The 18,789-nt window shown below is 41.1% G+C and overlaps 1 long non-coding RNA gene across 1 annotated transcript in view; it reads right to left on the bottom strand.

Moving 5' to 3' along the window:
* The window catches only part of LOC150012111 (uncharacterized), a 33,108-nt gene extending 23,259 nt beyond the window's left edge, over window positions 1-9,849 (bottom strand). Inside the window, exons 1-2 of the long non-coding RNA XR_016510702.1 lie at window positions 9,764-9,849; window positions 7,892-8,001 (exon numbers count right to left, since the gene is read on the bottom strand). This is a non-coding gene — a long non-coding RNA (uncharacterized LOC150012111). The remainder of the gene's footprint in view (window positions 1-7,891; window positions 8,002-9,763) is intronic.
* Window positions 9,850-18,789: the final 8,940 nt, after the last annotated feature.

The following is an 18,789-nucleotide window of genomic DNA, read 5'->3' as shown; positions in this document are numbered from 1 at the left end:
AATTCTTGCTTCCTCATTCTGCACTGGTTGACTGTGTTTTTCTTCATTATGTCTCAAATCATTGATTTGAACCCTGGTTTCCTTCCCTTCACCATTGGGTTTGTATGGATTTTCCTTCATTTCACTTAGCATAGCCTTCACTTCTTCTCTTATGCTTTTGCCATACTCAAGCATATCTGTCAAGCCTGTGAGCATCTTTATCACCAGTGTTTTGAATTCTGCATCTGTTAGGTTGGCTATCGCCTCGTCACTTACTTCTCCCACTGGAATCTTGATCCGTTTCCCCTTTTGGGCCATACTTCTCTGTCTCCTCATTCTGACAGGCTCCTGTTTGTTTGCCTCTGCATCCCAGGTAGAGCTATCGCTCCTGTTATGTTGTAAGGGGAGGGGCCTTAAAGATTCATTAGTACAGGGCGACCTGTTTCACCACGTTGTGGTGCTGTGTGTGGTGGAGGGGTCCAAGAGGGAACAGTGCTGCCAGCCCACCACTCACCCCTTTTCCAGGCACCTCTCCCACTTCCGCACAGGACTGGTGCCCTCTAGCTGCTGCCCTGGCCGTCATTCCCAGAGTGGGTGGGTCTGTGGATGTTCCAGGACTGTGGGGGTCCTTTAAACAAGTGGACTCTGTTGAGACCGGCAGTTTCTGCCTCCACCCCAACCCCCACTGCTCTGCACAGTCAGAAGCAATGAGGCTTGATTTTCCCAGTGCTGGGAATGTGAGCTGTGAGGTCCAGTGAGGAGCTGGGAACGCTCCCCAGGTGTCCCTCCTAACTTTTTAAACATGTGACAGCACTTTCCTCGGTTTCGCCGATGCTGGCACCACACCGTGTCCTCTCCACCCCGTCTCCTCCCCTTCTACCTGTCTGAAAGAGTATTTCTTCTTTATATATTTGTTTGCTGAACTTTCATGCAGTTTGATTTTCTGGAACTTCTGGTTGTTTCTAGTTTTAAGGTAATTGTATTCCTTCTTAGTTGAGGAGGGAGATGCAGCATGTCTGTCTATGCCTCCATCTTGGCTGGAAGTCTGGAAGTGGGCCTCTTTGCATCCAACTTTAGGACTCTCTGTGCTTCCTGGACTTGCATGTTTATTTCCTTCACCAAAATTAGGGAAGTTTCTTTTCATTATTTTTTCAAATAGATTTCCAATTTCTCCTTCTTTCTCTTCTCCTTCTGGCATCTCTATGATGTGAATATTGGAATGCTTGAAGTTGTCCCAGATGCTACCATACTATCCTTGTTTTTTTGAATTCTTTTTTCTTGTTGTTCTGATTGGTTGTCTTTTGCTTAGGTTACAAATCATTGATTTGATTATTGGTTTCATCTACTCTACTGTTGTTCCCCCTGGAAGTTGTTCTTTGTTTTAATTAGTGTATGCTTCATTTCTAACTAGATCTTTTTTATGCTGCTGAGGTCCACACTAAGTTCCTTGAAGATCCTTATAACCAGTGTTTTGAACTCTGCATCTGATAGATTGCTTATCTCCTTTTTGTTTAATTCTTTTTCTGGAGTTTTGATCTGTTTTATCATTTGGGCCATGTTTCTTTATAGCTTCATTTTGGCAGCCTTCCTGTGTTTGTTTCTATGTATTAGGTAGAGCTGCTATGACTCCCTATCTTGGTAGCATGGCCTAATGGAGCAGGTGTCCTATAGGGTCCAGTGGCACAGCCTCCCCTACTACTCAAGCTGGGTACTCAAGGTGCACCCTTCATGTGAGCTGAGTACACCCTCCTATTGTAGTTGAGACTTGATTACTTTTGGTGGGCCAATGGGAGGTCAGTCAGCTTCATGGACAGGCTGTGATCACTGATCACCAGCCTCTGCCCTCATAGAGGATCAACTGTGTAGGAGCAGCGTGGTGGTGCTCTGACATGGTGTGTGGCTGTCCACTGGGTGTGCAGGCTCTAGGGTTTCATTTCTTAAGCGTTGCAGGCCAAGTTCAGCCTCAACTTGTGTTTTTCCTGGGGCCACCTTTCCCGAGCTATAAAGCAATCTGAAAATGGCTTCTGCTTGTGCTGGGCTTGGAGATTCCCAGGCAAAGACCAGCTATGAATCTAGGCTGGCTGTTGCTCATGTCAGGCCTGCAAGGGCTTGGGGCTCACTGAGGCTGGCTCTTGCTTATTTGAGAGGCTTTAGGAAGTTGTGAAGCATAAGCCAAGACCAGCCATTCATATGGAAAAGCAACTTGGATGGACCTGTAAGTTGGGTGGGTGGGAGTCTCTGGGTATCTCCAGGGCTAGGCAAATAATGTTAGCCAGGTTGATAGAGTCTCAAATATGGCAACGGTCTGCCAGCTCAGTGACTCAGTTGGATGGATGTGGTTTCTTTAATTCTACAGTTGTCAGACTTCTATTCAACTTGATTTCTGACAGTTATGAGTGATGGTTGTTCTATATTTTAGTTGTAATTTGATGTGGCTGTGTGAGTAGGTGAGCTGTGTTTACTTATGCCACCACCGTGACCAAAATTGACTCCATATTTTTAGGATATCAATTCTTTCTGAATTTATCTACAGATTGAATGCAATCCCAACCAAACTTCCAGGGAGACATTATGATAGAAATTGACAAACTGAATCTACATTTACATGGAAATTCAAAAGACTTACAATAGCCAAAACAACATTGAAAAAAATTTTTTTGAAAAACTAACACTACTGTTTTCAATCACTATGGATTGAATGTATCTCCCTCACCCCCCAAAATCTCTATGTTCAAACTCTAGCCCCCAATGGAATGGTATTTGGAGATGGAACTTTGGGAGGTAATTATATTTAGATGATATCCTGAAGGTACAAACATGGCTCGCCTACTCACACAACCACATCAAATTACAGCTAAAATATAGAACAACCATCACTCAGAACTGTCAGAAGTCAAGTTGAATAGAAGTCTGACAACTTTGGAATTAAAGAAACCACATCCATCCAACTGATTACTGAGCTGGCACGCTGAAGCCATATTTGAGACTCTATCAACCTGGCTAACATTATTTGCCTAGCCCTGGAGATACCCAGAGACTCCCTCCCACTCAACTGTTCCCTCTCACCAGAACCTGAATGTGAGGGCACCTTGATCTCAAACTTTCAGCATCCAGAACTGTGAGAAAATAAGTTTCTGTTGTTCAAACCACCCAGTCTATGGCATTTTGCAATGGAAACCTAAACAGACTAATATATCAAAACCTTTTATAAGACTAATCAAGAGAGTGTGCTATAAGAACAAAGATAAATAGATCAATAGAACAGAAAAGAGTTCTTCAATAGACCCACACATATTTGAACAACTGATATTTGACAAAAGTATAAAGGTAATATATAAATAGTAAAGAAAAGATGGCCTTTTCAACTAACTGTTGGAAACAATTAAATATATATATGCAAAAACATTAACTTACTTTCATACATCTTACCATACTCATAAAGATTAACTCAGGACTTCTGGCCAAGATGGAGGCGTAGGCAGACACGCTGCATCTCCCTCCACAACTAAGGAGGAATACAACTACCTCAAAACTAGAAACAACCAGAAGTTCCAGAAAATCAAACTGCATGGAAGTCCAGCAAACAAAGATATAAAGAAGAAATACTCATCCACAGGTAGGAGGGATGGATCTGGGGCGGAGAGGACACAGTGTGGTGGTGGTGGTGGTGGTGGTGGCGGCGGCGGCGGCGGCGGCGGCAGCAGCAGCAGCAGCAGCCTGGCAGAAAGCGCAGTCACATGTCTTGAAAAGTCAGGAGGGACACCTGGGGAGTGTTCCCAGCTCCTCACCTGACCTCACAGCCCAAAGTCCCAGCATCAGGGAAAATCAAGCCTCATTGTTTCTGACTGTGCAGACCAGTGGGGGTTGGGGTGGAGGCAGAAACTGCCAATCTTGGCAGAGTCCTTTGGTCCTAGAACGTCCGCAGACCCACCCACTCTGGGAACAATGGCCAGGGCAGCAGCAAGAGGGGAGCCAGTCCAGTGCAGAAGTGGGAGAGGTGTCTGGAAAAGGGGCGAGTGGTGGGCAGGTGGCATTGTTCCCTCTCAGACCCCTCCACCACACACAGCACCACAACGTGGTGAAACAGGTCACCCTGTACTGACAGATCCTTAAGGCCCCTCCCCTTACAATGTAATAGGAGTGACAGCTCTGCCTAGGACGCAGAGGCAAACAAACACAGGAGCCTGTCAGAATGAGGAGACAGAGAAGTATGGCCCAAAAGGGGGAACGAATCAAGGTTCCAGTGGGAGAACTAAGCGATAAGGAGACAGTCAACATAACAGATGAGGACATAGACAACCTAACAGATGCGGAATTCAAACCACTGGTGATAAAATGCTCACAGGCTTGACAGATATGCTTTTGAGTATGGCAAATGCATAAGAGAAGAAGTGAAGGTTATGCTAAGTGAAATGAAGGAAAATCCACACAAACCCAATGGTGAAGGGAAGGAAACCAGGGTTCAAATCAATGATTTGGGACATAATGAAGAAAAACACAGTCAACCAGTGCAGAATGAGGAAGCAAGAATTGAAAAAAATGAGAAAAACCTCCCAAATTTTGCAAAGGAGATGGACATACAGGTCTGAGAAGCACAGAGGGTACTGGGCAAGCTGGACCCAGAGGAGACCACACCAGGATGCATCATGATTGAGATGCCAAATGTGAGAGATAAAGAGCGAGTCCTGGGGGCAGCAAGAGAGAGGCGGAGAGTTGCCTACAGGGGGGTGCCTATAGGACTATCAGCTGGTTTCTCAAAAGACACTTTGCAGGCAGGAAGGGACTGGAAGCAGTATTCAATGTGATGAAAAGCAACCTGCAACCAGGATTACTCTATTCAGCAAAGCTATCATTTAGAATGGAAGGGCAGATGAAGTGCTTTCCAGACAAGGTGAAGCTAAAGGAGTTCATCATCACTAAGCCATTATTATATGAACTGTCAAAAGGACTTGCTTAAGTAAAAGAAGATCAAAACTATGAACACTAAAATGACAACAAACTCACAACTATCAACAACAGAATCTAAAAGATAAAAACAAAATTCTGCTAAGCAAAGCAGAATAGGAACAGAATCATAGGTATGGGGATCATTTGAAGGGTTATCAGCTGGGAGGGGGAAGGGGGAGAAATGGGGAAATGGTGCAGGGACTAAGAAGCATAATTGATTGGTACAAAATAGACAGGGGGAGGTTAAGAATAATATAGGAAAGGGTGAATCCAAAGAACTTATATGCATGACCCATGGACATAACTAAGGGAGGTGGGATTGCTGGAGCGAAGAGGGGAGCAAAGGGGAAAAAAACTGGAACTAATGTAAAAACATAATTAATAAAATATACTTAAAAAAAGATTAACTCAGAATTGATCATAGAGCTAAATGTAAAATGTAAAACTATAAAATGCAGGAGAAGTCTTAATAACTATAGATTATGCAGATATTTTGCAAACACAACACCAACACATGATATAGAAAAGGAAAAAAGGTGAAAATTGAGCTTCATCAAAATACAAAATTCTTGTTTTTCAGAAGACACTGTAAGAGAATAAAGAGAAGCAGAGACTAGGAGAAAGTACTTGTAAATCATGTATTTGATAAAGGCTTTGTAGACAAAATACGTATATAAAGAATTCTGAAATTTCAATAATAAGTCAATAACCCAATTAAATCCAAAACATTTGAATACTTTTTCAATGACTATTTACAGACAACAAATAAAAAGTGAAAAGATGCTCAATATTAATAGTCACCAGGGACATGCAAATTAAAACCACAATAATCACTACACACCTAATAGAATGTTTTTTAAAAGACTGACTATGGATGTGGAGGAGCTGGAAGTCTCATACCCTGTTGATGGGAATGTAGAACACCTTGGAAAAGCAGTTTGGCAGTTTCTTAAAAATTTAAACATGTGCTCATCATACGATTCAACCATTCTACTTCTACATATTTATCCAAGAGAAATGAAGTCCCCTGTCCATACAAGGATTTGTACAGGAATGTTTACATAACTCTATTTGCAATTGTCAAAAATTGGGGGAAAATCCAACTGATTTCCATCAACAGGTGAGTTTCTTCATTGTGGTTAATTCACATGGATGAATCTAATATAATTATGCTTATGAAAGAAGTCAGACAAATGAGTATTTATTCTATGATTTCATTTATATAAAATACTAAAAAATTCAAACTAAATTATTCTCACAGAAACCAGTGCAGTGGTTGCCTTCACCTCTCTTGCTCTCTCTCCAAACCTCCATTCCAGCATGCAATTGTTTTTACATTTGTTCTGTAACTACAGTGACTTTTTGTTGTAGTCCATAAATTTATTTTTAAACTAAAGCACAGTATTTAATTAATATTTGTATCAAAGTATTATTCACTGCAGAGTCAAGTAGTGCCACTGAACCTATAAAGGAGATGTAACTCTTGTCAATAAACCTTTGCTACTGGAAGTAGAAAATAGCTTTAAAGTTTGGAGGGGGATAAGATGGCACCATGTCATAATGACTTAATAAACTTTGCCTTGTCACAAGATCACTCAGCTTCTTATTCATTCTTATCATCAGAAGAAATCCATGTTCTCCCAAAAGGGATTCTTCACAGGGCCTCTGCCTTCCAGTTCTCATTTGGACTGCTGGCTTCCTAGGGCTGCCTCAAAGTTCTCGTCCTGGAATTACATTTTACTATAATCCTGGGTTAGATCCAATGTTCCTTGGAGTCTATGACTTCCTCTGACTTGGATTCTTGTTTGTTTTGCTTGAGTAATTCTTTCAGAAATGGTCTGTGGGTGGTAAATGGTCTGAGTTCTTACATGTTTGAAAATGCCTCACTCCTGATTGATAACAGTTTGGCTAGGTACAGAACTTTAGGCTAGAAAAATCTTTCCTTCAACGTTTTGCAAGTGAGCTTCTGAATGTTATATTGTTGTCCTTACTGTTGTTGTGCTCTAGGATCCAGCGGTGCTGATGATCGAACTAATGCCAACTGGGTTCTCATTTCTTTTTGAGTGACCTGTTATTCTTTTAGGCTTTAGAATCTTCCTTCTATTCACAGTGTCTGAAACATCCCAAGATATCACAAATCTTGAGGTAAGTTTGTTTATTCATCCTCTTCCACATTCTCTAAGCCCTTAGGATCTGAAGCCCTATTCTGCACATCCAGAAATTGTCTCCACTTCTCATCAGTTTTGCCCGTTTTCTCATTCTAAATATCATTTTGGATGTTAGAACTTTCACTGTTGCCTAATCTTTTCATTCCACCCCTCCTCATGCCTATTTTCTACCCCTTTAGCTTTTTGCTCTACCATCAAAAAGATTTCTTCCATTTTTTGTTCCATTGAAATTTTAACTTGATTATTGTTTTTGTGTGAAGAACACTTTTTGGTTTTGATTGTTCTTTTCCCTAGCACCCTATTTTTGTTTTACAAATGCTTTTTCTTGAACCTGTCTTTCACGACAAAACTACATAGAAAACTTTAAAGACATATTCTATTCCCTGAATTATCTACCCCACATGGGCAGTTTATTGATTTCCACCTGCATTTTAGTTCTTATTTTTTTCTAAGATTTTTATGACCGTTGGCAATCGGTTCATATCTGTAACTGAAGCAGACCAGCTTGCTTAATATAGATAGCTCCCTTTGCTTAAGTCCCACCTTCTGTCCACATGGGTGGGCCTTTTGACTGGCAGGTTTTGCTTTGGACCTTGAGGGAAAGAGGAGTAAGTAGGATTCCCCACTCCCGCCTCTACCACTTCCCAGACAAAATAAGGAAAAATTTCATTAAGAGTCGGCATCACTCCTACATGAGTTTCCTCTTATACAGACTATTCTCAATTATTGTAAAGATCAGCCCTCTGGTTTTAGCCTGAGCATGTGACACAGGGAAGGGAATGTGGGCTGTGACTCACAGCTATTCCTCAGATGGTTGCTTTCCAACTTCCCGCTCATACTCCAAGTTCTGAGCCTCCTCTGGGTCTGCTGCCAGGAAAAACAGCTCCAGCCCAACTGCAGCCTTCTCCTGTGAATGTGATTTAATCTGTTAATACAATTCCAAGCATTTTTTACTTTCGAGAAATTTGTCTGTATCTTTAGTCCCCTGGCCCCCTCCCCTTGTACACAGTGCTGTCATTAATTTATTATTCTCTATTCCACTTTATTGGCATTTCTATGGGATTTGGGAGCAGAGAGGAGATGTATGTACGTGCTCTATCTGCCATTTTGAACAAGAATTCCTGTTGTGTCTTTGGACATCTCGGGTTTCATTGTTGTTTTTATTTTGATGCAAGACTCCTTATAGCTTCCACTTAAGGCCCAGTGGACCACACAAACAAGGCTTAATTTCTCTTCCACTTATCAGATCTCCAAATATTTGAACTAGTTGTATATCCTCCTATCCTCTCCAGATACAATATTTCCAGTTCCTTTAACTGTCTCATTAAATGTGTAGTCTTCCTATTATTCTGATCATTTTCTTCTGAACTTCTTCCATTTCTCTAAAAGAATTCAATGCAATGCTTGGGTACAAATGCTAAAAGCGATTTCATAGTAACACAGTCCTCCGTACCACACCACACATCCACGTTGTCCAGTTATTCTTACTTCCCTGCCTTAGACACATAAAATGAATGTCATACCACTAGCAACTGTTGGAAAGGCTCTGTATAATGGTGATATATTTAAAAACCATAAAATTATGGGAATATAGCAAGAAGAATTACTATCCAAGAATTTCCAGGCTCTCTAGCACAGCTTTATAACTTCAATAAAGGTCATTTTAAAGCTCTTAATTTTAGTAATTTTGTAAAAAGTGGTACTATATATTGAGGAAGATATTTGGATAAATTATTCCTAAATTCATTGAATCATGCAATTAAACACACACACTATATATTTTTTTCAAGTATTTGAAACCCAACTTTAAAACTCCAATACATTTCATATTTCTCATTAGCGAAAACTTTTATAAAATCACTACTAAGTAAAATATATATAACACTTAAAAATCAATAAAAAGAAAACAACAATAAGCATCATACCAATCTAAAACATCGCAGCTATCACAGCTATGATGACATCCCTTTATAAAAGACATAGTTTTAAAATTTAAATAAAATGTTGTGCCTGAAAGTTATATGGGACAGTTCTCAGCTAACACAAAGGTTTTTCTGATATGTATGCCTTCCTTGGAATATCCCCTGGCCCCAGTTCCTTGAAGAGCATATTTAAAAACTATAAAAGAAAAAACATTTCTGAGTATATTAATATATAGGGAAAGATTTATAAGCAGATGTATTAAAAGACCAAAACATTTTACAGGAATTTTACAGAAGTTTTCAAAATTGATCTACAATATCTCTTTGGTTCCTAAAAATAATTATTTAAGAAACTGCTATGTGTGAGGCACCAGTAGTTCAATAATACACTAGGAAGACCTGTAGTCTCTTTTCATGGAGCTTGCGTGAAAAATATTCAAATCTCTTACAGCACCTTTTTTTCTCTAGCTTTGGTTAAAGGAGATAGATTCAGATGTACATGAAATGATGCCACAGCCTCCAGGCAGCAAGGAGCCTAGAATCTTTTCCATCCTTTGGGCCAAGTGGACTATGTCAGTAACATCTGTGGAATGTTGACTATGAGGAATCAGAGCTGAAAAGTTGGCTGAGAGTTAAGAAACCATCTCAGAAAAAATTAATTCGTTAGCCCAGCCTTACTTTCTCTGCTCTGTGGAAATTTGGAAAAAAGGCATTTCGGTTTGCACAGGTGTGTGGCACCTGCCATACCTGGCCTTGGGGATCTTCTGCCTTTACAGCTGGATGTCCCGTTAGCCTCATAGAACAGGTGCTGTGCTTTTTCCCTGGACAGCTATTTTCAGCTTTCCATGCACACCATGCTCTTCCACACTTCCTTCTCTTTGCCTGAAATGTCCTTGCTCTCTTCATTCACATGGAGTCCTTCTCCTTAGGTTTCAAGGCTCAGATCAAACACTGCTTCCTCTGGGAAGCCTCCACTGCCCCCGGGGATGGTGAGTTAGCTCTGTGGAGTTATAGCAACAACTGTGAGAAAAGACAGACCAGGAAATGGATCTCAGTTCTAGCTTTCGCCAGATGTGGAGTTATGTAAACTTTCTGAACCTTAGTTTTTCTCATTTGAAAATACCAGACACTTGCCTTCCAGGGCTGTTTTGAGGATTAAAGAGAATGGTGAAGGAAAAGTCTCTAAACAGAGAACTTGGCACACAGACAGCATTTAATAAATACTGTTTCTGTCCCCTCCTCTCTAGTCACACCTTGGAATGACATAAACTCAAAATCTCATGCATAGATCAACCATGACCTTAATTTGAAAATCAACAGGATAACAATAATATCAACTGTGAAGTTAAAATCAGTATTATAAATGAAAGCCTATTAGAGATTTTCTGGTTACTTATAAAGGTCATTTTTAGGAAGAATGACTATAAAATAATCAGAATGATCTTTTACTTGAAGTATATGCATGTGACACTTTCAAAGATCCTGACCAAAAGCCTGAGCACTGTGTGTTATAGGTCTATAAATTTTAAATTGAGGTCAATGCTATCTTCTTCGCAATCACATCCGCCCTTGTACCTATTCTACAAACTCAGAGCTAGACCAAGAACACAGTATATCAATAGCATAGATTTACAAAAAAAATAAAATAATAACATTATGAGAGCCATAATTATTTTATGTATTAGGAACTTGTATTTTTTTCAAGTTTTTCACCCATGCCTTAAACATATTACAGACCTCCATCACCCCTCACAACATCTTCTGTGGCAGGTCGGTGGTGCTGGGATGACTCAGTTGTCCCAGTTTCCAGGGCTACATGCATTAGTCCTTCGATGTCAGTGCAGCCCAGTGATCCTGGCTGTGTTTCTGGTAGGAGGAAGTAGATGAGGAATATGGGGTACTCATAAACAGGCGAGAAAGTGTCATATTTTGGTCTAGTTTTCATTCCGTTTTGAGAAATTTTGGAACCACTTGTGCCTTAATCAATCAACTGTTTGTAAGCATTGTGGTTAAAAGCATAGAATCTGGAGCGTGAAACCTGGGTTCAGATTCCAGTTCTGCCATTTACTAGCTCTGAGGCCTTGGGTGAGTCACTTCCTCTGTCTGTGGTTTAACTTCCCCATCTATAAAATGAGGATAGCAAATAGTTACCATAGGGCTGCTATAGGGAGCAGTGCCCAGCACATAATTAATGTTCCTAATTATTGGTAACTATTAGCGTTAAGTTTTATTCCTATGCTAGACATCGGGAAGCGACGGTGAACAAGGCACTCAATGAATATGCAAAATCACAATAAAGTAAAGCTATAAATATAATTTCAGATACCCAGGGGGTTTCCATGAATGGCTGATGTCAGAGAATGAAAACTTAAGCATTCATATGATTAAGTCCCAGCAACATGCTCATTTGCCCAAAAGCAGAAATAGATCATGAAACATAAATGAAATTATATACCTGATATCACAAAAGACAGACAAATGAGAACAAGCCTACAGCTCAGTGCACAAGTGTTTCTTTTTAAGTTGGCTATAATATGAATATTTTTAAAGTAAGCTTAAAAACTTGTTTAACTGCTAGCCAAATACACTGGTTCTCCAATGAGGTCATGTTTGGAAATATATGTACCAGCACTTAAACAACTCAAAACCATGAGAAAATCTTCATTACTTGAGCCAAATTTGGTCTCAATATTGAAATGTAAGATGTAAAAATTAGGAGCTGGCATGTTCTCAACTGGATCATTGTTTTAGGCTACCCTTTATATATGAGTATCGAGTAAAGGCATTTCAGGATATCGTTATTAAACCTGTTTGTGGTGTAAACCAGTTCTAACCACTGCTGAAATTTGTAGTGCTGTTTAAAACGTTCAGCAGAGCATAACTACAATATTTACGTCTGCCTACAAGCACATAATCAACTTAAGTCTCAATTTTTAATACTGGTATTTTCTTTTAAAATTCTTCAAAATGTATGTCCTGTGAAAAGGGGAATTTAGTAATCGTGATCTAAAGCTGCAGAGGTGATTGAGCTATTAATGAAGGTGCTGAAAGAGTAAATGCAAGCAATTGATACAAATCAAAAAATGACACAGAGGGCCAAAAACAAGGGGCTGGAGGAGGAAAATTACCACCTTCCAGCTGAGAAGAGCATGTGCGTTTATATGGCTAAGTGCGCTCTTATTTTCCAAGAGATGATCAAACATTGGGAACTGTGAGTACTTAGAAAGTTGGCCTTTTCAGGAATCAGCATAAATGTAAGTGTTGGTTTCTTCGACAACTAATAAAAATGACAAGAGAGAATAGAAAACCAGAAAGAATGGTGAAGCCATTCTTCAAAATTCAATAATGGGAAGCTGCCTTCAGTGCTGGGCATCCTGAAACCACAAATAATCCGTGAAAATATCTCTCTGTCTCTCTCTCTCTCTCTCTCTCTCTCTCACACACACACACACACACTCAAAAGTATGATTCATGAAGGAGAGAATTAACTACTACTTAAAAGTTCCTTTGCAGGCAGCTATTATGTTTCCTAAAATTTTGTTTTGTTTAAATAGCGAATTACTGTACATTTAAATACAGAGTCCTTAAATATTTTGACCTACTGTGAGTCTTGGTTTGGGCAAAGAAAATAAAATAAAGTGAAAGTGGAAGTTAGATACTCTGATTCCATTTACCCAGTGTTCTCCCAGCAGCAATTTACTGAGGTTATAGACAGAACACATTTTGCCACTTCATGGTGCTCTACATCAGTTTTTCTTTTAGGAGCAAATGAATCCCAAATATATGTGTATATCCTAAATATAATTTAAAAGTGTTAATACACAGATATGCCTTAACATGCTTATATTGCTCTTCTCTTGGTATTATAACAAATTACCATGAATTTTGTGGCTTAAAACAATAAGAATTTATTATCTTACAGTTCTGTAGTTTAAAAGTTTGGCACAGTTCTCACTGGGGCTAAAATCAAAGTGTTGTCAGGACATGCTACTTTCTGGAGGTTCTAGAAAAGATGGCATTTCTTTGCCTTTTCCAGCTTCTAGAGGCTACCTGCATTCCTTGGCTCTTGGATCCTTTCCTCCATCTTCAAAGCCAGACACCCTGGCATCTTTCCAAACCAATACACAATAATTATAGTCTCTCCCTCTGACTCTTCTGCCTCCGTCTCCCATGTTTAAGGACCCCTGAGGTTACATGCAGACTTCCTGGATAATCCACAATAATCTCAGTTAACAGGCTTAATTCCATCTGCAAATTTAATCCTCTTTTGTCATGGGTATTCATTTGCTAGGGCTGCCATAACAAATGAATACAGTCTTGGGTGGCTTAAATAACAGAAATTAATTTTCTCACAGTTCTGGAAGTTCAAGGCTGGAAGTCCAAACTCAAGTTACCAGCAAGGTTAGTGTCTGGTGATACCCCTCTCCTTGGTGTGCAAAAGGCTGCCTTCTCACTGGGTCCTCAGGTGGTCTTCCCTGCCAGTGAGCACAGAGAGACAACTCTGGTTATCTCTTCCTTTTCTTATAAGGACATCAGCCTTATGGGTGTATGACTCCACCTTAAGACTTCATTTAATCTTCATGACCTCCTTCAATGCTCTGTCTCCAAAAACGGTCACACTGAAGGTTAGGACTTACTAATAAGGAAAGTGTTGCTGCTCTTATAATACTTCTGGAGCCAAAAGTTGGGGTTTTTCCCTCACCGAACAATCAATTCTTCCACTCTCCTGATACCAACTAGCTGTCCTACTTTTAATTCCATTCTGATCACGTAGGTTAAGGGCTGAGTCCCAAAAGACTGCTCCCATTTCAGACACCTGTCATAAGTCCCAGGTTGTCCCCTGTACTTCTGACTAACCAGCTATAAATCAAGGGTTCCCACAATCCCCCTCCTCAGATTCAACAATTAGTTCTAAAGACTGACAGAACTCAGGGAAACATTTTACTTAAATTTATCAGTTTATTATAAAGAATATTGTAAAGATCACAAATGAACAGCCAGGTGAAGAGCTACAGAGGGAGAAACCCAGAGGAGTCCCAAGCACGGAAGCTTCTGCTCCTGTGGAGTTAGGGTGCACCAAGTATTCTAAATGTGGATGTATTCACTGACCAGGAAGCACTCTGAACCCTGTAGTTTAGGAGTTTTAATGGAGGCTTCATCATGTAGGCATGATTGATTGCTAACTTAATCTCCAGCCCTCTTTCTTCCCCTGAGGTCAGGGGTAAAAGCTGATAGTTCATGCCTTGGTCTTTCCATGGATCAGCCTCTAACCTGACACTGTTTAGGGGCCCTCAGTCACCAGTCACCTCGTTAGCAAACAAAAAGCCGTTCTTATCTCTATGGGGATTCGAAAGGTCTTAGGAGCTCTTGTGTCAGGAACTGGGGACTAAGACCAAATATTACAACAAAAGATGTTACTATAACCCCTATCACTCAGGAAATTTAACCCTCTTTTGCCATGGAGTTTTAGGAGCTCTGAGCCAGGAACTAGGGACAAGTACCAAGCATATATTTCTTATCACAAGGTCACAAGCTTCAATATATGAATTTTAGGGGGAGCGCAATTCAGTCCACACATCATGTGATCTAACAGTCACAGTTTCTGGGAATCAGGACGGGGACATCTCTGGTAGCGCAATTCCTCTGCCTGCCACGGTGCTTTACTTTGTATTGCAGACTCACCACAGTGTATGCTCCTGGGGTCAAATGAGGGAACAATACAAGCCTGACACAGATCGGGCCAAGGGTTGGAAAGACTGCCTGGGACAGTGACTCTCTAGCCTTTTTTTTTTTTCTCCCAAAGTGGTTGTAATTGATGCTTGGACCACTTCCAAACAGAGCAGCAGCCTCCCTGCCTCGCTGGCACTGATGCCAGGGAAGATCGATGTGAGCACTTACTCAGAGTCAAAGGTGGAAATGTCAGTGGTGTCAGGCCCTCCAAACCTCGGGGCTGTAGCAGTCGCCACACTGTGGTGACTCACAGGTGCCCAGAGGTTAATCTGAACACTGTTAAATGGTGTGCACTGGGAAGATTCTGGTAAAAGACCAATGGACTGGGTTTTAAAATCCATACTTTAATATAGCATAATGCATGACAGGGACAAGAAATAAGCACAGCACTAGTTGTTCTAAAGTGTGTCTCTGAAAAGTACAGTGAGACTCTGATTCCCAGAGCAGACAAAAGCTCACATCTTTATATTCTCCTTTTATCATTCACGAAGGTCACTGGTTAATCAGCCCCATTATTCATCATTTGTGTGTCAGAATACACGGGGATATGACCATCTTGATAAAAGGTCCTACTGTTCTCAAGAGGAAATAATTAGCTCGGGGAGTAAGAGATTTGGAGATTGCAACCCTAAAAGGAGACAGCAAGTATCTATAGAATGAAAACAACTGTAGCTTCCCCCTACCTTGTCATCTCTACTAGACCACCTCTTTTTGCTGGCCAGAAGCTTGTTCATGAATTTTCTACCCAGAATTAGCTACCATTCTGATAGCACCCAAAAGATCAAGCCATGAAAGCATCAAAGAAAGGAGGTTAAGATGACAAGGAAATAACTTTCTTGACTTTCTCCCATCCCATCAAACACACACATAGGCACACACACATGTTCAAGAACAAATTAGTAACCTGTGCTGCTATGAAGAACATTTATGCTCTCCATATTATGATGGTTCCTAAAGAAAAAAAAAAAAAAAAAACCTACACGTTAACTAATATCTAGTTTCAGTCATATTGTGAACACAACATCCTTGTGTCAAGACGAGAATTGTAGCAATGCACGCTGGAATACAGAAAAGTCTATTTAACCACTTAACCGCCCCTTCCTATGCCCATGGCAGATACTGCTGATCATTCACAGCACTATTCCTCCTGAACCAAAGGAAACTTTATAATCCCAAGGCAGGTTTCCAGGTAGCTGCTATTAAGCATTCAGGGTTGGCATTAGAAATGATGCCTGTTTGTCTTCCTGGCATATAACATTTCTAATTACTCCCTCTCTACCAGCTTCTTCCTCACTTCCTTCAAACATGGATAGGCCGTACTGTCAACAGCAAATATTTGTGGAGTATCTACTGTGTGTCAAACACTATTTAATGCCCTGATGGAACACAAAGGCTAATAATCAAACCAGTCCTAAAAGCAGGTGTTGGGGTTATTATGGCAGACCTCCCCTGAAGGACCTCAGCTAGTCTGAGGGAGGCTGAGAGAGGTGGTGGACAGGGAGGGCCGAATAAGCACTGAGTACCTGAGACCTAGGACAGTGGGAATTAGCCAGGTCAAGAAGAGGAGGAAAACCACAGTCTAGGTGGTGGACACTGGAGGTGAGAAAGAACATAGCGAGTGGTAGGGGCAAAAATGGTTCAGCAGTAGGTCAATGAGACAGGAAATAGATTTCCTCCCTAGTAGAAATGTGCCCTACTCACTTGGTCCTTGGGGGTCTTCTTTTCCTTTTACTTCTCCCCTTCCAAATACTTTTTTCTTAATAATGTATTGGGTGCTAAAAAAATTATTAAAATGTGAATGTTCACTGTGAACACCGATGAAGAACAGCTAAAGAGAATTAATATTAAAATCAGCTCCCTGATAACACATTGGCCTGTTTTCTTCTGATCTCTCTGCCTTGACCTCTTTTGGAGGGAGGGTATTCAGTTTTGTTGTCTATTTTGATTTTTTTTTTGGGGGGGGGGATATGTTTTGCTTAAAATTTAATGTGAATATATTTTACATCAAAGCACAAATTTTGAACATTTTGTACATCAAAACAAACTTATAATTTATTAAGCAATCTTCTATTGGTGGCTATAAGTTTTTTTCTAAATCTGTGCTACCCAATATAATTATGATTATCCTTGTACCTAAATCTTTGTTTACATCATGGGTATTCTGAGATAGATGCCTACAAGTAGAATTGTCAGGCAAAAATAAATAAAATAACATGAGCATTTCTAAAGCTCTAAGGTTGCCAAGTTGCCCTTCAGAACATTTTCGGATCATTATACCCCAGCAGCAGCGAAAGAGCATTTTGTGCCACCCCACACTCCTGCTATAACATAAAGCATAGTTGTTTTACTCATTGTTGATACTTCATGAGTTAAAATAAACTCATTGCTTAATTTGCAATATTTTGATTCACACTTTAAAATGTTTTTTGGGGGGGCGTAGGTTTATGTCTCTCATATAAAATTTTTAAAAACATACCTTTTGTCCATTTGTTCCACTGCTTTATTAATGTTTTTCTTACTGATTTAAAAAGTCCTTAATAGGTTAATTGATCGTCTGAATCTTGAGATGCTGTAGACTTTAAGGCTTGTTTGTAATTTTTATATAGTCACATAAAAATAATAAAAAAACCACATTTTTTCCACCTGTGCCACTTTGGTCATAAAAATCACAACACAAAGGTATCTCTGGCACCCTGCGTGGTCTTGTCCCCCCACCTCAGACCATTATTAACCCCAACCAGTTCTCTCCCTCTAACCTCCCTCGGGCCCTTAGGGCTCCTGAGTCTCTGAGCCTCCCCGGTGCTACTGGGCTCCCCTCTTGGGCTTCTCCACAGGAACCAGAATGACTTCTTAAAAATCTCCTTTAAACGCCTCAATGGCTTCCTGGTGTCATCAGAACAAATTCCCAGCTCCTCCACGAGGTCAAGACAACCTTCTGCACGGCTGGCCTTGCTTCCCTCTCCCCCTCACCGGGCGCCCCCTGCCCCTTGCCCCCCAGCTCCCAGGCCCCCGGGCCTTCCGTCGTGCCCTAGAGCCCGGGCTCCGAGCGCTGTTCCCCGGGCGCCGAGCTGCCCTCTGCCTTCAGGCACCACGTAAACGCCGCCACCCCGAGGGGCCTTCGCTGACCTCCCAGGCTGGACCCTTCCTCACAAACTCTAGCTGCGCCTCCTTCGTGGCATTTCTCATGCCTCATAACTGACATTTTTTGGTGACTATCTGTGTAAGATCTACCTCCCCCACTAAAATGCTATCTCCCGACAGCACACACATGTTGTTTGCAGCCCTAGCCCTGAGGGAAAGACAGAGGGAGCAGGGGAAAGGGTGCCACTACTCTCCCCCTCAGTTCCACTCAGCTTCTAGCTGGCAACAACTCTTCCCAGATCCTAATAAGAAGGTGCCAGTGTCAGCCTTTGCGCAAATGCCGGAGACAGACGGTCTCGGTACAGGAAGGGACGTCTGGTCTGAGCTGAGTCCCGCGGGGGGTGGGGACGGAGCGCACCTGCGCGGGGAGTGGCTGTGAGTTGAGAACAGAGCACATTCGAGGAACCCACACAACAAGTCTTCACTTTTCCGAAGGAGTTATCCTCCGTGCTGCAAAAACCCCAGCGTCTCCGCCACCCCTTGCATTATGCCAAGAATCGTGTACATAGGTGTTCACTTAATATCGGATGACCAATGAATGATACATGACACACCTCAATTACAGCAATTCTCTTCTCCTAGGATGCAAGACCTGGTCAGAGACTTACCTCCCTGAAGCTTTTCTTATCCAACCGTAGCACAAATGACCTTCACTTACACAGAATTTTACCTTTAATTGTTCTCAGACTGTTTAACGTTTTCTAATCTTATCTTTCCGATTAAACATAAAGTCCTCAAGAGCAGGACTCTTTCTCCCTCTGCTCTTCCTTTTACTTATTTATTTTTGTTTTGGTATTCCAAATACCCTGTAGAGTAGATGTTCAATTTTTGGGAAAGGGAGGGAGGGAGGGAGGGGAAGAAACCTAACCAAGAAGCTCGCGGATTTAGGGAGAACTTGGTTT

Source organism: Furipterus horrens, unplaced genomic scaffold (genome assembly GCF_987537825.1).
Source record: "Furipterus horrens unplaced genomic scaffold, mFurHor1.1.pri manual_scaffold_4, whole genome shotgun sequence".
NCBI classification, from domain to species: domain Eukaryota; kingdom Metazoa; phylum Chordata; class Mammalia; order Chiroptera; family Furipteridae; genus Furipterus; species Furipterus horrens.
This window is presented reverse-complemented; position numbering and strand designations above follow the sequence as displayed.